Genomic DNA, 19672 nt, shown 5'->3' with positions numbered 1-19672 from the left:
TTGTCTCTTCGTGCATCCGTAGCGATACCCAGCAACTAGTTCCCAATTAAACCTGGTATATCGGTGTGACAACCCCGTTTTATTTGATCCATTATCCATAGATCCAGAGATTTAACCTTTTCATGTCCTTCGACTCTCGCATTAAAAGTACATGCGATAAGTCGATGTAAAATCTTATCATTCGGGGTTGCTATCTCGGTATACCTGTGTCTACTTGATTTGAACGGGCTAGAAGCATTTGGCCCTCTAATCCTTCTCCAAAAGGATTGTTCATTAAAACCCACTCTCCCATGATACTATGATCTTATCAAATATTGCCTTAATTGTGCGTCAGTAAGCTCGTGAAAAATACCAAAAACTCTACATAACCCAAAACTACTCAAACTTCTTTCATCACCCCCTAGTCGGAATCTAAAGAAAGCATCCGAGAGTGGATCGCGAACATTATTGAATCTGAAAGTTGAGTAAAATTCTTTACATAGCACGGGAAACACTTGATCGTGTAGACTGAAAATTTGTTCCCATGCGTAGGTCAATATGTTATTATATGGTATAGCTAACAAACAAGTGACATGGGCATGCATACCCACCTCAATCAAAGGAGCCCAGTCGAGATACCACGTAGCATTAATTGTCCTAAGGGTAATTCGAGCAAAAGTTTCCCCGTAATCATCATTGTCCCGAAGATGTTCTAACCATACTATTGGATTATTTTGAGCGTCTTCTTCTTCGTCAGATGATGATGATGAATGTTGTTGAACTGGTGGTGGTGGTGGAGCGTTTCTTGATGTTCTGCCTCTTTTCGGTTGTCCACCTCTGCTAGATTGTCCCTGCAAAACATCATAACACCAAACCAAAGAACATAGAAACCGTTGTGTTAATGTTAGCTAAAAACATAACCGAGTAGCAAGGGGAATTAGTCATTTCATTCAAAGTTCATAAGCATTGTGATTCATATAAGCAAAAGCGTATGTTTAGAATAATTGATCACAGTCAACCAAAGTCAACCTAAACTAGCAAATACACTCTCACAAAAATGTGGTTCACAAAATTCACAATTAGGCATCAACTTAGGACTAAAGCATGTTGCGTTCATAGGTCATGACATTTAAACTTGCATTCTAATGATATTCATTACAATCATAGCACTAGTTATCACAATTTAGTTCAAAATGACCATTAAAACGCCACTACATTATAGCATTTCATACCATCCATCCACTTCAATAGGTTTAAATAAATGAAAATCAAGCATACATCCTTCATAAGATCATTACAATTCAAAGCATGCTAAAAATTCAAGAACATTCAATTTATGACCCGACCAAATTAACATCTATATCATCAACAACAATTAAACACTTCACAAGCTTCATAAACATCACAAACAAACTCAATATCTTGAATTAACTACCCTAATTTCGGATTTAATCATCACAAACCCTAGAATCATGAGCATACCCCTTAAACATGTAATTATTGCAAAATCAAGACATAATGGGTAATTAAACAACTAAGGCATGTTAATCTAAACAAGAATCATGCAAATCAAACACCCCACACTTATCTTTCACCAAATTATACATATAGACATATAAATTAAGTAATTAAGAAAGAAAATTATGAAAAGAGATTAGCAATACCCTAGAAAACATGATTCAAGCTTGGAATTGAAGGAAGAAATCGCGAATTTGAAGGAAGAAATTAGGGTTTTTAGAATGTTGGTTCATTTTTGGGATAAGGAATACGAGAGAAGTGTGTTTTGTGGTTGAAAATTGGGTTAGAATGGTATAAAACGCGTTTTTTTTCTGGGTCAGGCATCTGGACGGCGTCCAAAATTCTGGACGGCGTCCAGTATTGAAGAGCTGGATGGCGTCCAGTAAAGAAAAGCTGGACGGCGTCCAAAAATCTGGACGGCGTCCAGTTACACTAAATCTTACTGACTTCTTTTTGAGAAAATCCTTTGAAATTGGACGGCGTCCAAGGGATTTTGGACGGCGTCCCAATGGTCTGGTGGCTCAAAATCTTCATAAAACTCATAAAAATTCCCATTTTCAACACACAAAAGCTCATATCATCATCATAGATCATTTTATACAATAAAAACAATCAAACCAATCATAAAACACTCGATTCACACTATTTACACGCGTGAACTTTCTTTAACGAGTCGTTCACCCAACTCGTCCCCATTTTGATTTAGGCTTTGTTCTTGAAGTTGAGGCTAACCTCGTCTTCGATTTCCAGGGGACCATCGACATAGTGTTTGACCCGGTGGCCATTCACTTTAAAAATGTCGCCCTTCCAGTTCACCACTTCAATTGTACCATAAGGGTACACTTTTCTAATAATAAATGGTCCCGACCATCGGGACTTAAGCTTTCCTGGTGCTAACTTAAAACAGGCATTATAAACAAGGACACGATCTCCTTCCATGAATTCCTTTGGATTTTTCAATCTCTTATCGTGCCATTGTTTGGTCTTTTCCTTATAAATTAGAGAGTTGTCATAGGCTTCAAGCCTTAACCCATCTAATTCATTCAACTGGGTCAAACGTAACCGACCCGCCTCTTGGTAATCCAAATTACATGCCCTTAGTGCCCAATGAGCTTTGTGTTCAATCTCCAACGGAAGATGGCATGCTTTTCCGTATACCGTACGGAAAGGAGTGGTTCCAATAGGTGTTTTGTAGGCCGTGCGAAAGGCCCACAATGCATCGTTTAACTTAACTGACCACTCTTTTGGATTCGCACCAACGGTCTTTTTAAGTATGCATTTTAACGACCGATTGGTATTTTCCACTTGCCCACTTGATTGGGGATGATAGGATGTTGAAATTTTATGGATCACTCCATATCTTTTCAACACCTTTTCTAATTGTTTATTGCAAAAGTGGCTGCCTCGGTCGCTGATAAGGGTTTTTGGTGTGCCAAACCTTGAGAAAAGTTCCATAAAAAAGGTTACTACAACTCGGCCATCATTTGTGGGGAGAGGTTTTGCCTCCGCCCATTTGAAAACATAATCTATGGCAACAAGTATGTAGAGGTAAGAATGAGACTTTGGAAAGGGCCCCATAAAGTCAATTCCCCAAACATCGAACACCTCGCATACTCGGATGCTTTGTTGCTGCATTTCATCCCGTTTAGTGATTTGACCGGCCCGTTGGCATGTGTCACAAGCCTTACAAACAGTGTAGGCATCTTTGAATATTGTTGGCCAATAGACACCGGCCTCGTAAACTTTCCTCCCCGTGATTTGGGGATCAAAATGCCCACCTGTTGGACCAAGGTGACAATCAAGCAGAATTTCGGTGCATTCCTTCCCCGAAACACACCTGCGAATAACTCCATCCGCACATCGCCTAAATAGATAAGGGTCTTCCCAAAAATAATATTTTAGGTCACTAAAGAATTTCTTTCTTTTCTGATGTGACCAACCGGTTTCTAGGTAACCCCCAACAATGTAATTGGCGAAGTCAACATACCACGGGTCTTCCACCTTCTCTACTCTCATGAGGTATTCATCGGGAAAATCATCTTTAATACTCGATTCATGGAGTACTTCAAGATTGGGATTTTCAAGTCTAGATGGATGGTCAGCCGCGAGATTTTTGGAACCTTTCTTATCCTTAATCTCGATAACAAATTCTTGCAAAAGCAAGACCCATCTTAGCAATCGAGGTTTTACATCCGGCTTAGAGAAAAGGTATTTTAATGCCGAATGATCGGTGAAGACAATTGTCTTCGATAGGACAAGATATGATCAGAATTTGTCAAAAGAAAATATGATAGCAAAGAGCTCTTTTTCCGTGGTTGTGTTGTTCAATTGAGCTCCTTGTAAAGTCTTACTTGCATAATAAATGGGTTGAAAATGTTTCTCAACCCGTTGGCCCAAAACTGAACCAACTGCAAAATCCGATGCATCGCACATTAGCTCGAATGGTAGTGACCAATTTGGAGCTATGATTATTGGTACATTGAAAAGTTTTTGTTTTAAAACATTGAATGCCTTAGTGCATTCACTTGTGAAAACAAAGGGTGGATCTTTTTCGAGAAGTTTATTTAATGGCGTTGCAATTTTTGAAAAATCTTTAATAAATCGCCGGTAAAACCCGGCATGCCCAAGAAAACTTCTCACACCCTTCACATTTGAAGGAGGTGGAAGGTTGGAAATGACGTCAACCTTTGCTGGATCCACCTGAATACCAACACTTGAGATTTTGTGCCCCAATACAATGCCTTCTTTAACCATAAAGTGGCATTTTTCCCAATTTAGCACTAAGTTTGATTTCTCACACCTAATTAGCATTTTCTCCAAATTTAGAAGGCATGAATCGAACGTGTCACCGAAGACTGAAAAGTCATCCATGAACACTTCCATGCATTCTTCAATCATATCGTGGAAAATGGCCATCTTGCACCTTTGGAATGTTGCGGGAGCATTACATAGACCAAAGGGCATTCGACGGTATGAAAAGGTGCCATAGGGACACGTGAAGGTAGTCTTTTCTTGATCTTCGGGGGAGATGGGAATTTGAAAGTACCCCGAAAAACATCTAGGAAACAATAAAATCTATTTCCTGCTAGTCTCTCTAACATTTGAATATTTGATCAATGAATGGTAGCGGAAAATGGTCTTTTCTCGTGGCATCGTTTAGGTTACGATAATCTATACAAACTCGCCACCCCGTGACAGTTCGTGTTGTGATAAGCTCATCTTTAACATTGGTGATAACAGTTATACCACCCTTTTTAGGAACACAATGGACCGGGCTTATCCACGGATTGTCTGAGATTTGGTAGATTAGACCTACATCTAGCAATTTAATGATTTCCTTTTTGACAAAATCTTGCATATGAGGATTTAGTCTCCTTTGACGTTGCACCACTGGTTTGGAATTTTCTTCCATCAAGATCTTGTGCGTGCAATAAGAAGGACTAATTCCTTTTATATCATGGATTTTCCATGCAATGGCCGGTTTGTGGGCCTGTAGCAAGGAAACAAGACGTTCTTTTTCATGTTTAGAAAGAAGTGAGGAAATAATTATCGGAAGCTTCGAATCTTCCTGAAGGAAAGCGTACTCAAGATGATCAGGGAGCGGCTTAAGCTCCAAAATTGGAGGTTCCTCAATTGAGGATTTACTCCGGTACTCGCTATCCTTGTTCAGTTGTTTTATCTCCTCCTCGGTTGGTTCATACCCATTTGCCATCAAATTGGCCATCACATCCATTTCTTCAACGGAAAATTCTTCATCTCCACTCGCCAAATCGTATACACCTGTTTCATCTGATTCGGGAAATTTCTGCAAGAACTCATAATGCGAGTCTATGCTTTGCATAAAATAACAAGTATCATCTGAAGATTCGGGATATTTTAATGACTTGTCAATTGCAAAAGTCGCACTAGCTTCACCAATTCTAAGGGTCAACTGCTGGTCATAAACATCAATGACACATCTAGCAGTATTCAAAAATGGTCGACCCAAAATAATTAGTATTCTTTCATCAACTCCATGTCTAAAACCACAAAGTCTGTCGAAAAAATCAGACTCCCGATCTTAACTAACAAATTCTCTATTATTCCTCGAGGGACTTTTATAGAACAATCAGCTAGTTGAATAGTCATTCGTGTGGTCTTGAGTTCCCCAGGGGCTAATTTAAGGTAAATCGAATAGGGCATTAAATTGATACTAGCCCCCAAATTGGCCAATGCCCTCATACAGTCGAGGTCACCCATTAGACATAGAATAGTAAAATAACCTGGATCCTGAAGCTTTTCAGGAAGTGTGTTGGACACCAGCGCTGAACATCTAGCATTTAAAGTGACTGATGAAACGCTTTCCATCTTCTTGCAGTTAGTAAGTAAGTCTTTTAAGAACTTAGCATACTTGGGCATACCTGAAATCACATCAATAAAAGGCATATTTATGTTAATTTGTTTAAACATAACTAGAAATTTTAACCTTTCGACTTCGAGCCTTTCTTGTTGTTGCTTTCTTGGGTATGGGAGCGGTGGTTGATATGGCTTCACTACGGGCTTCTCCCGTTCTTCCTTCTCAATCACTTGTTCCGGCTCCTTAACCGGTTTTCATTTTTGTTCAACGGAACACTGAAATCAGAATCGTCGGGCATTTTTGGAGCTTCGTATGCTAGACCACTAAGTGTGGTGATAACATTGGCGTGTTCATTTTGGGGGTTTTTATTAGTATCCCCCGGTAAACTCCCTGGTTTTCTTTCGCTAAGTAAACTAGCTAAACCACTCATTTGCTTCTCCAGATTCTGAATTGCAGCTTGTTGGTTTTTAAATTGGTGTTCGTTCTTCTTGTTTGTTTGGCTTATATTGGTGACAAGCTGGGTCTGAGATGCAATTAACTTCTCCAACAAACTCTCCATATTTGACTTTTTCTCTTCTTATTGAGGTTTTTGATAAAAACCCGGAGTTTGTTGTTGGAACCCACTACTTGACCCTTGTTGGTAATTGGAATTTTGACCTTGCGGGTTGTAGGGGTTGTTGAAGTTTCGGTTAAATTGGGCTCTTCCTTGAAATTGATTATTATTTCTTTGGCTTATGAAAGCCACTTCTTCTTTTTGAGCCGTTGGTAAACCGGCATCACAATCTTTTCCTAAATGGAGACCACCACAGTATTCACAACCTACTTTCATAGTATGAATTTTCTTGGTGATTTTGTCCATGTTTCGAGCAACACCGTCTATTTTCACACTTAGGGAACTAAGGTCATCATAAGCACCGGCGCTATGGACTTGAGCATTACAAGTAATTGGTCGTTCTTGATGCCACTCAAGAGAATAATCAGCTTGCTTCTATTATCTCATAAGCTTCTTGCTCGATTTTGTCCATGAGTGAACCTCCGGCCGCTTGATCACTGGAAATTCGGGTTGCAACATCACAACCCTTGTAAAAAATTTGAACTTGTTGGAAGGTATCCAGACCATGGTTTGGGCAACCTCTCAGCATTTTGAAAAACCGATTCCATGCTTCATATAAGGTTTCCATCGGCTTTTGACAGAATTAGGTAATTTCTTGTTGGAGTCTCGCGGACTTAGAAGCTGGAAAATATTTCTTAAGAAATTTTTCCACCATACCATCCCAAGTTTCTATCGTAGCCTCGGCCAATGAATCTAACCAACTTCGTGCTTCCCCGTGGAGTGTCCATGGGAAAAGTCTTAAAAATATGGTTTGGTCAGTATCTGGTTTAAGTTTGAAAAGTAGACATATCTCTTGAAAAAGACGAATATGTTCGTTTGCATCTTCATTCGGACCACCACCAAATTGACACATGTTGTTAATCATTTGGAGAATAGGTCCTTTTATTTCAAATTTTTCCTCACCTGTGGGCGGAGTAATGGCACTACCTTGTCCGGTTTGGGTTGCTTTCATCTTGGCCGCCATTGATTGTATTGGTATCACCTGCCTTGCCTCTCCTTCCATTTCAAAATTTGACGGTTGAACGGTTTCACCAAATTCAGAGTATCTTGGCTTGGTTGTACTTGATTCTGAATCAAAAGTTTCTTGCTTTGATGAAGATTCAAAGAGTTCAAGTACTTCTTTTGGGATCCTACCAAGCTTTCTATCAGGTTCTGTAAGTGGTGTAAGTAATGGAGAATCTGAACTTCGGGTATGTGGCATATGCAACCTAAAATCTGTCAATCACACAACTAACAAAAATATTAAATGCACCGATTCTATAAGTCTAAAAATCAAAGACTATTAATAATTTAAAATAATTAAGAAACTACTTAATCACAAATTAGTTAACAATTCTATTTTGACACAAAACTGTCCCCGGCAGCGGCGCCAAAAACTTGATGTGCAAAACGTGGTATATGAATTGTTATATGAAATAATATGGAAAAATACTGATTAAAGATTGTTACACACTAACGGGCAGTGTACCCGATCGTGTAGTAGTATAAATAATGGTTTAGTTCCGTGTATCGTTCCATGGACAGTTATATTAGTCAAACTAGAATTAGAAACTACATTGTGATTAACTAAGTAAATGAAACTTAAAGGTACAAGATATAATGTTTTTATGGCTATTTAACGATTTAGCCAAATCAGAGAAGATTAAAAGTAAAAACAATATTTTTGGTCTTTTAAGTTTATATAATGAAAACAAGTGCAAAGAAAACAAATAAGATAGTTTGCTTAAGATCAAAGATACGAAATGTTCATCTAGATATTTTACCCTTGGTATTGGATGTAAGTTATATTGTTAAGACCCGATTGAATGAATATGTGTGTAAGTTACCTAATAGATTTACCAAGAGGTCTCTTTAGTAAACACACAAACTCGATCACAAGATCAAGGGTTCCCTTTTCTCTATAGTTCTCGTGTTTGTTACCAAATAACTATGATATATATTCTAATCACCCAAATCGACTTGCCAAGAGTTCTCTTTAGCAAGTACTCAAACTAGAATTACTAAGTGAGGGTTCCCTATCACCTAGACCTTTTCGTTTGTAACTAGTTGATTAGCTAGATCAAAGACTTGAATACCAATTGTATTTTGCGTTCGCTCTACACAATTCATTCCTATATCGTCTAATCGTTTTGATCTAATTTACCCCTTGGTCCGGTTTAGCAAACAATCAATCTAAAACAAGTTGATTGTAAATCAATATGATACATCAACAAGAGTTCCCTTTATCAACAACATATCAATTAACTAGATACAACTGATTTGACATCAATAAGCATGGTTCTTTAATTCAAGCTCTAATCTATCACACATAATACATTCAATCCATAAGATTACATCCAATACCTCAGTTATTAATCTAGACAAACATTATAGAGTTTAGCCAACAATCATATTAACAAACAAAATAGCAATCAATTGATAAGTAGAATTCATTGTGAAGAACAAGAAATCAACCTAATAGAGAATGAATCTTGAATGGAGAAAGTGTTGAATCTTGATTCTTGGATGTTAAGCCTCTTCAAAGAGCTTGAAATTCTCCAATTTTGCTCCTAAAATCGTCTAAGAACTCCTCTGGTTCGTATCTGGTCGTATCTCTCTCAATAATACACTTTTAAAGCAGTTAAAGTTGGTCAAAAAGCAAAAGTAGGCTGAAACCTACTTCTGGACGGCGTCCAAGATACTGGACGGCGTTCAGTTGTAAAGGCCTGGACGGCGTCCAGATTTCTGGACGACGTCCAGTTGTGAAGGGCTGGACGGTGTCCAGAAATCTGGACGGCGTCCAGTTGTGCTGAATTTCACTGTCTCTTTTTTTCCAAATCTCCCTTCATTTGGATGGCGTCCAACATATCTGCAGCCTCGTTTTATCGTTTTAGAGCGCTAATTTGACCATAACTTGTATCGGAATCAACTATGATGAAATCACAACTTATAGAACAGTTATAATTCACCAAAACTCTTTATAAACCACTTTCCGATATACTTTACATACATTTGTGTATTACTTGTAGAAACCGCCTTAACTATCATTGATTCGAGAGTATTTTACATGATATTGCGAAATATATATATGATGTATTTGAGAAATATCACCACTCATGTGAGTGGGAAGCAGTGTTATCAATAATTTTGTAAGCTTCAGTTGGGGTTTTCATCATAATGGAACCACCAGCTGCTATGTCGATGTCTTTTCTTGTAGTAATGTCGCATCCTTGGTAGAATATTTGTACTATTTGATATGTGTCTAAACCATGTTGTGGACATCCTCTCAATAACTTTCCAAATCTTGTCCACGCTTGATATAGAGTTTCATTTGGCTTTTGTGTGAACGTAACAATTTCTCCTTGAAGTCTCACAGCTTTAGATGCCAGAAAGAATTGTTTAAGAAAAATTTCAACTAAGACATCCCATGTATCAATCGCCCCTTCAGGTAATGATTCTAACCAATCTTTGGCTTCTTCCTTTAAATTCCAGGGAAATAACATGAGATAGATATGTTCATCCTCAACTTCTCTGATTTTGAACAGAGTGCAAATCCTATTAAAGGTTCGAAGATGTTCATTTGGATCTTCCTTCGGCGCACCACTAAATTGGCATTGATTAGTTACCATGTGTAGGATTTTTCCTTTGATTTCATAATCTGGCGCATTAATGTCTGGTTGAGTAATTGCGTGACCTTGGCCAGTGCGTTTAGCTCTCATTCGGTCTTTCATACTTAGAGGTTCCATATTTTCCATGATTGAATTTGTTGAATCTGAATCACTAGAGGATTCTGACTTAATGGTTTCTTCCTCGACAATCTCTGGATGAGTGATTTGTGGTTCAGGAGGAATGATTAGTGGTTCAGGATCTCTGAATTGTCCTTGAATATCCTTTGGGTTCTCAATTGTGAGGTCGGGTTCAAAAAATGGATTATCGGAAATTTGAATTGGAGTACTTGGTCGACTAGATGACGATTCTAAAGAAAAATCAACGGCGACAATTTTGGCTAGATGTCTTGATCGAGTTACAGGTGGTGAACGTATGAAAGGTGGTGAACGTTTTGCTCGGTGCATTCACCGAATATCCTATTAGTTATAAAGATAAAAATTATATAAGTTATCAAATTAATAGACTTTTCTGATTTTGCCCACGTTTCGAATAGACAATAGATGCAGCAGGTAGCCAGGACCCTTTAAATCGGAAGCCCACAACTCGCCACTAACAAATCCAACTATTACTACGAACCAGAAAATTTTGGATGTCTATCAATTTAACCGCTTAAAATAATTTTTCGCCGAAATTTTGAAGAAAAAATCTATGTCCTAAAAACTAGAGCGTCGAGAAATAAGAAAGAAAAAGAGTGCGTCGAAAAACGTCGAAAATAAAGGGTCGAAAAATAATAATAAGAAAGTAAAGCGTCGAAACTCAAAAGTCTAAAAACTAAATATTAAAAGTTGCATCTAAAGGTATTAAAGCTTAAAAGGAATTCTATATCCAAAACGGTAATAACTTAAAAAGTACTAAAATCTTAAAACGGCGTCGCAAAATTCTAAAGCACCTAAATCTTAGTCTAAAGAAAAAGCACTTAAGGGATTTTACAGCAAAGCTTAAAAATCTATAAATAAAGTAACTACGGCAAAATACTAAGTTACGATCTAATTACGAACGATAAATATACAAATTACGATTAAACGATTAAAAAGATACGAAATATAGAAATAAAACTTAAAGTAATGAAAATACAATTTTTTATAAAAATATTATTTTTATATTATTTATATAAAAGTATTAGTTTTATATATTTAATAATAATTATTAAACTTAATAATACTAATTAAAACAAAAAATAAAACTTATTTAAACTAATTAATATTTTAATTAAACCCTAATTATAATTAATTATATAATAAAACTAACCCTAATTCGTTGGTCAAAGGTACCAGACCTGTCCAATCAGCTCATGCGATCGCATGAGCTGAGTGTTTTAATACCATGCGGTCGCATGGCTTCGGGTACCAGGCCAGATTATGGGCTGCTACAGTACCAGGCCCGATTACTTTTACTTATATTTTTTTTCTGATTTTTAAATTTATATAAAAAAATAATATGTAATAAAAACTTATATTTAAAAAAAAAATACTTGTTAGTTTCAATTTATAACAAAAGAAAAATAAAAATATAAACTTTTTAATTTAAATAAAAATATATTTTTCTTTTATATTTTTATATTTTAAAACTTATATAAAATTATATTTTTACAAAAATAGCTTAAAAACTAATATATTTTTTATAGCGTTTCGCTTTCGGCGTTGATGAATTCCCCGGCAGCGGCGCTAAAAATACTTGATGTTATGCCAGGTGTATACGAAATAGTTATATTTTTATTGCGAAATACTATTAAATACGATACAATTTTACACAAGTTATTTATTTATTTATAGAGTGGATATACCTAAACCTTGCTACAACACTATAGGCAGTGTACCTAATCGTAGAGTAGTGTAGTTTTTAGTAAGTCCGGTTCATTCCGCAGGGAGCTAGCCAAGTTTAACGCTATATTTTTAAACTATATTTGTATATATATATATATATATATATATATATATATATATAATATTATTATTATTATTATAAAAAGGGGGTTTTTTACCGTTTAGTGACCGGTTTGTCGATTTTATGTCTTAAGTCACAATTAAAACCTAATGTAAAATATTAAAAATAAATATAAATTTAAAGCGTAAAGTAAATGACGATAATTAAAGTGCGATAAATTAAAGTGCGATAAATAAAATGACGGTAAATAAAATTGCGATAATTAAAAGTACGATAAGTAAAAGTGCAATAAATAAAATGACAGTAAATAAAAGTGCGATGAGATATAAAATAAAGGAATTATGCTTATTTAAACTTCTGTAATCATGATGTTTGACGTGTTGATTTTAATTTATTACCATGGGTTAATTGTCCTTTGTCCAGGATTATTCGATATGTCCATACGGTTTTGTCCATAATAGTCCATTAGTCATAAATATAAAGTGCGAGGATCTTAGTCAAATTATCCTTATACCCGAAGTCAAATATTCCAACTAATTGGGGATTTGAACTGTAACAAGGTCTTAATACTTTGTTTAATGAATACACCAGGTTATCGACTGCGTGTAATTCAAGGTTTTACTACTTTGTTAACAATTACACCAATTACCCTTGAATGTAATCCACCCCTGTTTTAATGAGTCCATTAACTATTAATCCATCCCCGTGTCCGGTCAAATGAATAATAATTTGTATTTATAAATATCCCGCCCACCGTACCCGATTAAGCGTATGTGGTTATTTATATATACGTCAAATTGTAACCTTTATATTAAATTAACGAGGTATCGTTCAGTTAATATAAAGCCCATTAATAGCCCATAGTCCAATTTCCACAAGTGTCGGTCTTTTGTCCAAACCCCAATTATGGTCCAAAGCCCAATAACGCAATCTTAATATTTAGCCCAACATCACGATTACTTTGGCTTAAATAAGCATAATAATAACTTAGCTACGAGACATTAATTTAAAAAGGTTGAACATAACTTACAATGAGTATTAATCGCGTAGTGTTACACGGACAGAATTTCGACTTACAAACTTACAACATTCGTTACCAAAACCTTATTATTATTAATCTTAAATTAAAATTATAAATATAAATATATATATATATATATATATATATATATATATATATATATATATATATATTTGAGAGATAGAGAGTAGATTGAATTATATTGTGTACATAACTCGTCCGAAAAACTGACTTTTTATAGAACCTGGCCAGCTACAGTAACTCATGCGAGTGCATGACTTTTGTGCTTTCTGGCCATGCGATCGCATGGCCAGCTATTCCAGCTCAGATTGAGTTTTAAACGTGGGATGCGCGTATTTATTTAATATATAATATAATATATATAATTTTATATAATTAATTATATATTATATTATATTCTTGTGCATTGTTGACTTGTAATTTTAGCTCCGTTGCGTCGCGCGTTGATAGTTGGTTCATGTCCCGGTTCCGGATTTTCGAACGTCCTTTCGTATGATTTAATATCTTGTACTTTGCGTTTCGCGGCTTGTACTCTTGTAATTTTGAGACGTTTCTTATCAATAAATTGAACCACTTGGATTGTACTTTGTACTTTTTAGCGTTTTGGTCGTCGAATCTGTCTTTTGTCTTCACTATTTATTATTTAAACGAATATCACTTGTAAATAGAACAATTGCAACCAAAAGCTTGTCTTGTCTTTCCGTTTTTAGCATTAAAAGTGTAACTAATGATAATTGAATTGAGGCTTTTTGTTCTAACTCACATGTGGAATGTTTGTTTCCGTACTTGTGTCCAAAGTATAAAAGTATAAAACATATATGTTTCTCATCCCATGATTTAAAGAAATAAAAGTTGTTGAAAAGATGGGACTATGATCTCACCTCGAGTGCACGAGTATATAGGTACCTCACAAAATAAACGTGTGCAAGAACGATTGCTAGTCTTGACCTAAACAATAGGTCGTATCAATATCGGTAAAGTATGAAGTCGGTCAAGTTGTTCAATTAGTCATATGGCTCGTTATGACTCGATTATATAGCAGGTAAGTCAAGTTGTCAAGTTTCATGCAAGATATAAGTATAAAAGTATGTTAGAACGATTGCATAAGTATTTGGTTAAGTTTGACTAAAAGTCAAACTTGGTCAAAGTCAAAGTCAACGAGGTCGGGTCGGGTTTCCGACTACTGTTTCATGATGAGAAATCATATATAAGCATGTTGGCAAGTTTCATGTTAATCGGAGTTACGAGTAAGCGGGGGTGAAACTGTGAAATCACAAAGTGATTTTGGTCAGGGACTTTCTCTGCACAGAAGCGGCGCATCAAGACCAGGTGCGGCGCTCTTGAGGACCCAGAAGCGACGCTCTTGTCTCCAGGAGCGGCGTTCCTGGCGCCTGATGAAAAACTCCACATAAGATTGACCAGGAGCGGCGCTTTTAGTACAAAAGCGGCGCTCCTGTACCTGGGAAAAACACTGTTGCTGAAATTTGTTATGTGCACGAACCAAACTTCATTCAAACCCAAATTATGAACCGAAAACACTCAAAATGCATACCATACATCGTTGGAAAGGTATTTTAATAAGGAATGCAACTAAATACATATTATCAATCAAAAACATCATTTACAACAACCAAATCTAAGTTGAATGATCATTAAATGTTCATCATTAATGCTTCAAATTCATAAAAGCCATTTGATGATTCGGGAAACTTAACACACACATATAATACGCCGTTTCGTAGGTAATTATGCATACAATACTACTAAACACTTATCAACAATATTGCAAAGCATTTAATGCATCAAAATTCGCATTTAAGGCTACCAAACCTTAACCAAAAATCATAAACTCAACAATCATGTTAATGGAGTCTTTCTAGGTCAACCTACACATCAAATTGAAGCTAATGATGCTAGTAACACATTTAATACATGCACTTTAATATTTAACAACATTTAATCAACCAAAACTCAAGATTAAACAAGTCATTTTTCAAGTTTATGCTAGTTAAACCAAAATAACAAGAATACGCAAACAATTCATGTATTCATGTTAGACTTGAGCCATAGACACTAATAAACACTTTTATTAGTTAAGAACACCAAGAACAAAAATCTAGATTTTTTGAAAAGCTCACCCCAAGTAATGAAATTGGTATTTATGTGTAGAGGATGATGAGAGGATTTCGAAAGTACAATTTGTTTTGATGTTAGCTCCCTATTCTTGATTTAGATGATGATTTAGTGATGAAGATGAAAAGGATGAAAGTTTGGAAGTAATAATTGAGAGAAAAAGGAAAAGAAAAAGAAAAGAGAATGAATTGGTGGGGAGGGTGGTGGTTGACTAGTCAACCACTAGTTACCATTTTGGTCAAATGGCAAAGTTAGTCCCTCGAGTTTAAAAGTGGGTGCGTGAATTAGCCTTACGAATTATCTTAAATACGCTAGTGTAAACGAGAGATGTTATAATTAAATAACGGACTTTAAAATAATGAAACGAAAAGTAAACGAAAAAAGACGGGTTATTATATTACCTACTCCTTAAAAGAAATTTCGTCCCGAAATTTAGGTAGATGTAGTAGGTGTTGCTTCCTTCTCGGGATCTTGCGCTGCCAACTCTACGAATAAGTGAGGATACTTTCTTTGCATTTGATCTTGTCTTTCTCAAGTAAACTCGGGTCCTCTTTTGGCATTCCAACGGATTTTGACAATTGAAATTTTACTTTGTTTTAGCGTCTTGACGGAGTGGTCCACAATTTCAACCGGTTCTTCTACGAAATGAAGTTTGTCATCAATAGTAAGTTCCTCGAGGGGGATGACGAGTTCGGGTTCGGCAAGGCACTTTTTCAAGTTTGATACATGGAAAGTAGGATGAACGGAGCTCAATTGAGTCGGAAGATCTAAACGGTAAGCAACGGGTGCAATACGCTCCAAGATTTCAAAAGGACCAATATATCACGGATTTAGCTTTCCGGATTTAATTTTCAGAGTGTGAATACGTGGGAAATCTAGAGACTCAAATTCTGAATTTCATTCAAATACCCAACCGTCCATTTACCCTCTCATATTTTCTATTTATTTGTAACACGGATCAGTGGAATAAATATGAGAATCAAATGGACGGTTGGGTTTTTGAATGAAATCCGGAATTTAAAACTCCGAATTTGCTATGTATACCCATTCTGTTGACTCAACTGTGCACGTGGTGAAAAAGCCTACAAACCGAAGTTTGAAACTCCGGATTCACCCGATTTTCCTGTTTTTGTAATAAATTTTTCCAAATTTCTATTTTTGTAATTTCAACTGCAAAATCTATTGTTTCAAAAAAAAAAAAAAAAAAAAATTCAATAGGTCAAACGGTCAAGGGATTGTGTATTGTTATTTTACACCTTTGACTATTGACGTTAGAGATTGACTACTATTAATTAGGATGTAAAGAGTATAAATTGATATAATGAGGGGGTAAATAGAAAAGTATGTACGTGTATCTGACATAGTAAAGCAGTGCGCGCACCATCGCACGTTTTCATGTGCTTCCCGTTTCCATCTTTTTTTTTTTTTTTCCCTTTTCTTACGGAGTACTTACTTAATTAACCCGTCACTTGTGGTACATTTGTACGATTTAATTTAATTTAATTTAGTAACTCTTCTCTCGTGGGGTTTTAGATCTACGTATAATTGCTTGAGATTCAAATGTTAAATAATCTTTTTTTTTTCATTGGAAAATAAGTGAGCCGGTTATGGTTGTTAACTGTGCTGTTAGAATCTAATTAAAATATGGTATCATCTAAAAAAGGTATGATCACATACTATATTAGATGGTTGAATTGTTGATATATGGTATATTCTTGTTGTAAAGTAAAAAAAAAAAAAAAAAAAAAAAAATAACTTGATAATGTTCGATATGGAAAAATAATCTTTGGAACATGTAATGAAAGAAGACTTTAATAAAATTTGTCTTTAGTCACGATAGGATCGTATGTAGAGATATTGAGTCATTTATAAATGGTGAATTTTTTATTTTTTATATAAAACTTATATAAATTAATTTATTTTGTAAGACCACTAACCTATTTTTAGTAGTGAATAGGGTTCCTAAACAAAGTTTACAAAGTGTGAAAAGCTTATGTTAATTTTTTTTTTCTCTAAGGGCAGTCATCATAATGGTGCAGAATGTGCGGTATTCACTGGTTTTAATTTTAGTGTTTTGTGTTTTTTATTTGGTACATTTTGTATTTTTTTTAACGAGAAACGTATAAACAAGTACATTGACTTTATAATAGTATGTAAATCTCGGACATCTAGAATCTAGGCATCACTGTGATGCCGGGTAGAGCACATTCCACTGTAAATCTCTAATTAGGTTTATCTTGCTTTGCCAAAGATTTAATCCGAGATATGCAACTTCACTAGGAGTTCTGTTGGCCATTTGAGTGATTTATTTTGCATTTCTTATAGTATATTTGTTAAACATGTATATTGTTTAGATATGATAACTAGTGATCTAAGAAGTGTGTTCATGTATGTATATGTTTATTAATGTTGGTAGAATTGAAAGGCTTAATTAGATGTTTTGAAAATTATATGAAAAGTGAGTATGACAATGCTATCAATGAAGCTAAATAAATTGCAATAAATATGTGGATGAAATTCATATAATGAAATCGAATAGCAATATGCTTTAAAATATCACTTTTGTAAGATTGGATTTTGTTATTATTGTTGTAATATGCTTTAAAACAATTGTTAACCGAATACTTTATAAGGCTCTTGTAATATTATGATCTTTATTTATATCTATATTTGGTCTTAAGAGTTGGTTTATTTAATTTTAGTGTTATTAGAATATGTAATATGTTAGGATTAGTCCAGTCCGATTGTATAGTGAGCTCGGTCTATTAAGATTAATTAGGTTTGGGTATATACTTTGTACTCTATAAAAGTATTACATTCACAACTATTTATAGAGTACAAAAGTATATACCTAAATCTAATTAATCTTAATGGACCGAGCTCACTATACAATCGGACTCGACTAATCCTAACATATTACATATTCTAATAAGTGTAAGTTAATTTGAAAGAATGTTGTTTAAATCTCGAATCTACATTGACATGTGGCGCATATTATAAGGTTGGAAATGACTTCTTAATGGAATTAAAAATACTGTAGGACATGTTGTTGAATATGATTTACGAGAAAGAACGTTCATCGACATTTATTTAAATTAGGGAGTTTAAGGTGAAAATGGATATGTTGACTTCACTACAAGAAAAATGAGCCTTATGACGAGGATTATTGGTCACCAATAACATTAAATTGATTACTAAATCAAGTTAATGATCAAAATAGGATGGTCAATTCTCTTCACTAAATATCTGTCATAAAATATTATTAGAGATTAAAATATTAAAATTGGTCACTATAGTGATCATTTGTTTGATCAGTAATATCGTATAGTGACTAAAATTTAGTGACAAATTTTTTAATGGTAATTAATTTACATTATTAGTGATCAAATAATAAGTCATCACTAAAAGATCATTACAAATGATTATTTTTCTTCTAAAGCTTACATACAACGCATGTAAAAGATTAAAAAGAAAAATTATTAAAATCCTATTTGCAAATTGAGTGAGTAACGAGAGGTTGGATGTGAAGAATGATGAAAGTCCATCCAAACCATCCAATAATGAATAAGAGGAGAGCAAACTGTCAATACCGCGCGATGCGCATATGAAATGGACATAAAGAAAAGGATGTTTGACACAATTTTGAGTATTATAAATAAATAAGCTTTACAAAAAAATTGACGATAACGAAATAATTGGTATCGTGAATAATTGATCGATTCATCCCCTCGTACATTACAATCGGTAGTATAAATAGTCCAACATACTAACAAAATACCTAGTAGGCTTTCATAATAAAAAACCTTATAAAACATGGGCTAAACATAAATAGTAAATATATCGCCTAACACCCCCCCCCCCACCCCACAGTTGGTGCTGGAGCATTACGAACGCTCAAACTGGTCCTGAACTCATCAAAAAGAACAGTATGAAGGCCTTTGGTGAAGATGCCGGCATACTGATATCGCGATGGAACATGAAGAACACGCACATGTCCTTACGTTACAAGATCCCGCACAAAATGAATATCAATCTCTATGTGTTTCGTGCGCTGGTGCTGAACTGGGTAACCTGACATGTATACTGCACTCACATTATCACAATACACAATAGTGGCGGAAAACAAAGGACAATGAAGCTCGCGAAGTAGATTACGAAGCCAACATGTCTCAGCAACAGCATTAGCAACCCCGCGGTACTCTGCTTCGGCACTGGAACGAGATGGCGTCAACTGTCGTTTTGAGGACCATGACAGAAGGTTATTACCCAAAAAATACACAATATCCTGAGGTCGAGCGACGAGTACTAGGGCATCCAGCCCAGTCAGCATCTGAGTAGGCTGTCATAGATGTGGTAGAGGATGCAAAGAGTTGTAGGCCGAGATCAAGTGTACCCTGAATATACCGAAGAATCTGCTTAAGTGCAGAAAAATGTTGCTCTCGTGGGTAATGCATGAATAAGCATATCTGCTGTACTGCGTAAGCAATGTCTTGTCTCGTGAAAGTGAGGTACTGAAGAG

The 19672-nt window shown here is 35.3% G+C and overlaps 1 non-coding gene across 1 annotated transcript; it reads left to right on the top strand.

The window, feature by feature from the left end:
* The first annotated feature begins 6946 nt into the window (after positions 1–6946).
* On the top strand, positions 6947–7053 carry LOC139886978 (small nucleolar RNA R71). The gene has a single exon (XR_011772834.1). It is a non-coding gene; the product is annotated as a small nucleolar RNA R71 (small nucleolar RNA).
* Positions 7054–19672: the final 12619 nt, after the last annotated feature.

This window comes from Rutidosis leptorrhynchoides, chromosome 1, assembly GCF_046630445.1.
Source record: "Rutidosis leptorrhynchoides isolate AG116_Rl617_1_P2 chromosome 1, CSIRO_AGI_Rlap_v1, whole genome shotgun sequence".
Taxonomy (NCBI): Eukaryota; Viridiplantae; Streptophyta; class Magnoliopsida; order Asterales; family Asteraceae; genus Rutidosis; species Rutidosis leptorrhynchoides.
The sequence above is the reverse complement of the archived record's forward strand: the minus strand, read 5'-3'. Positions and strand labels throughout refer to the sequence as shown.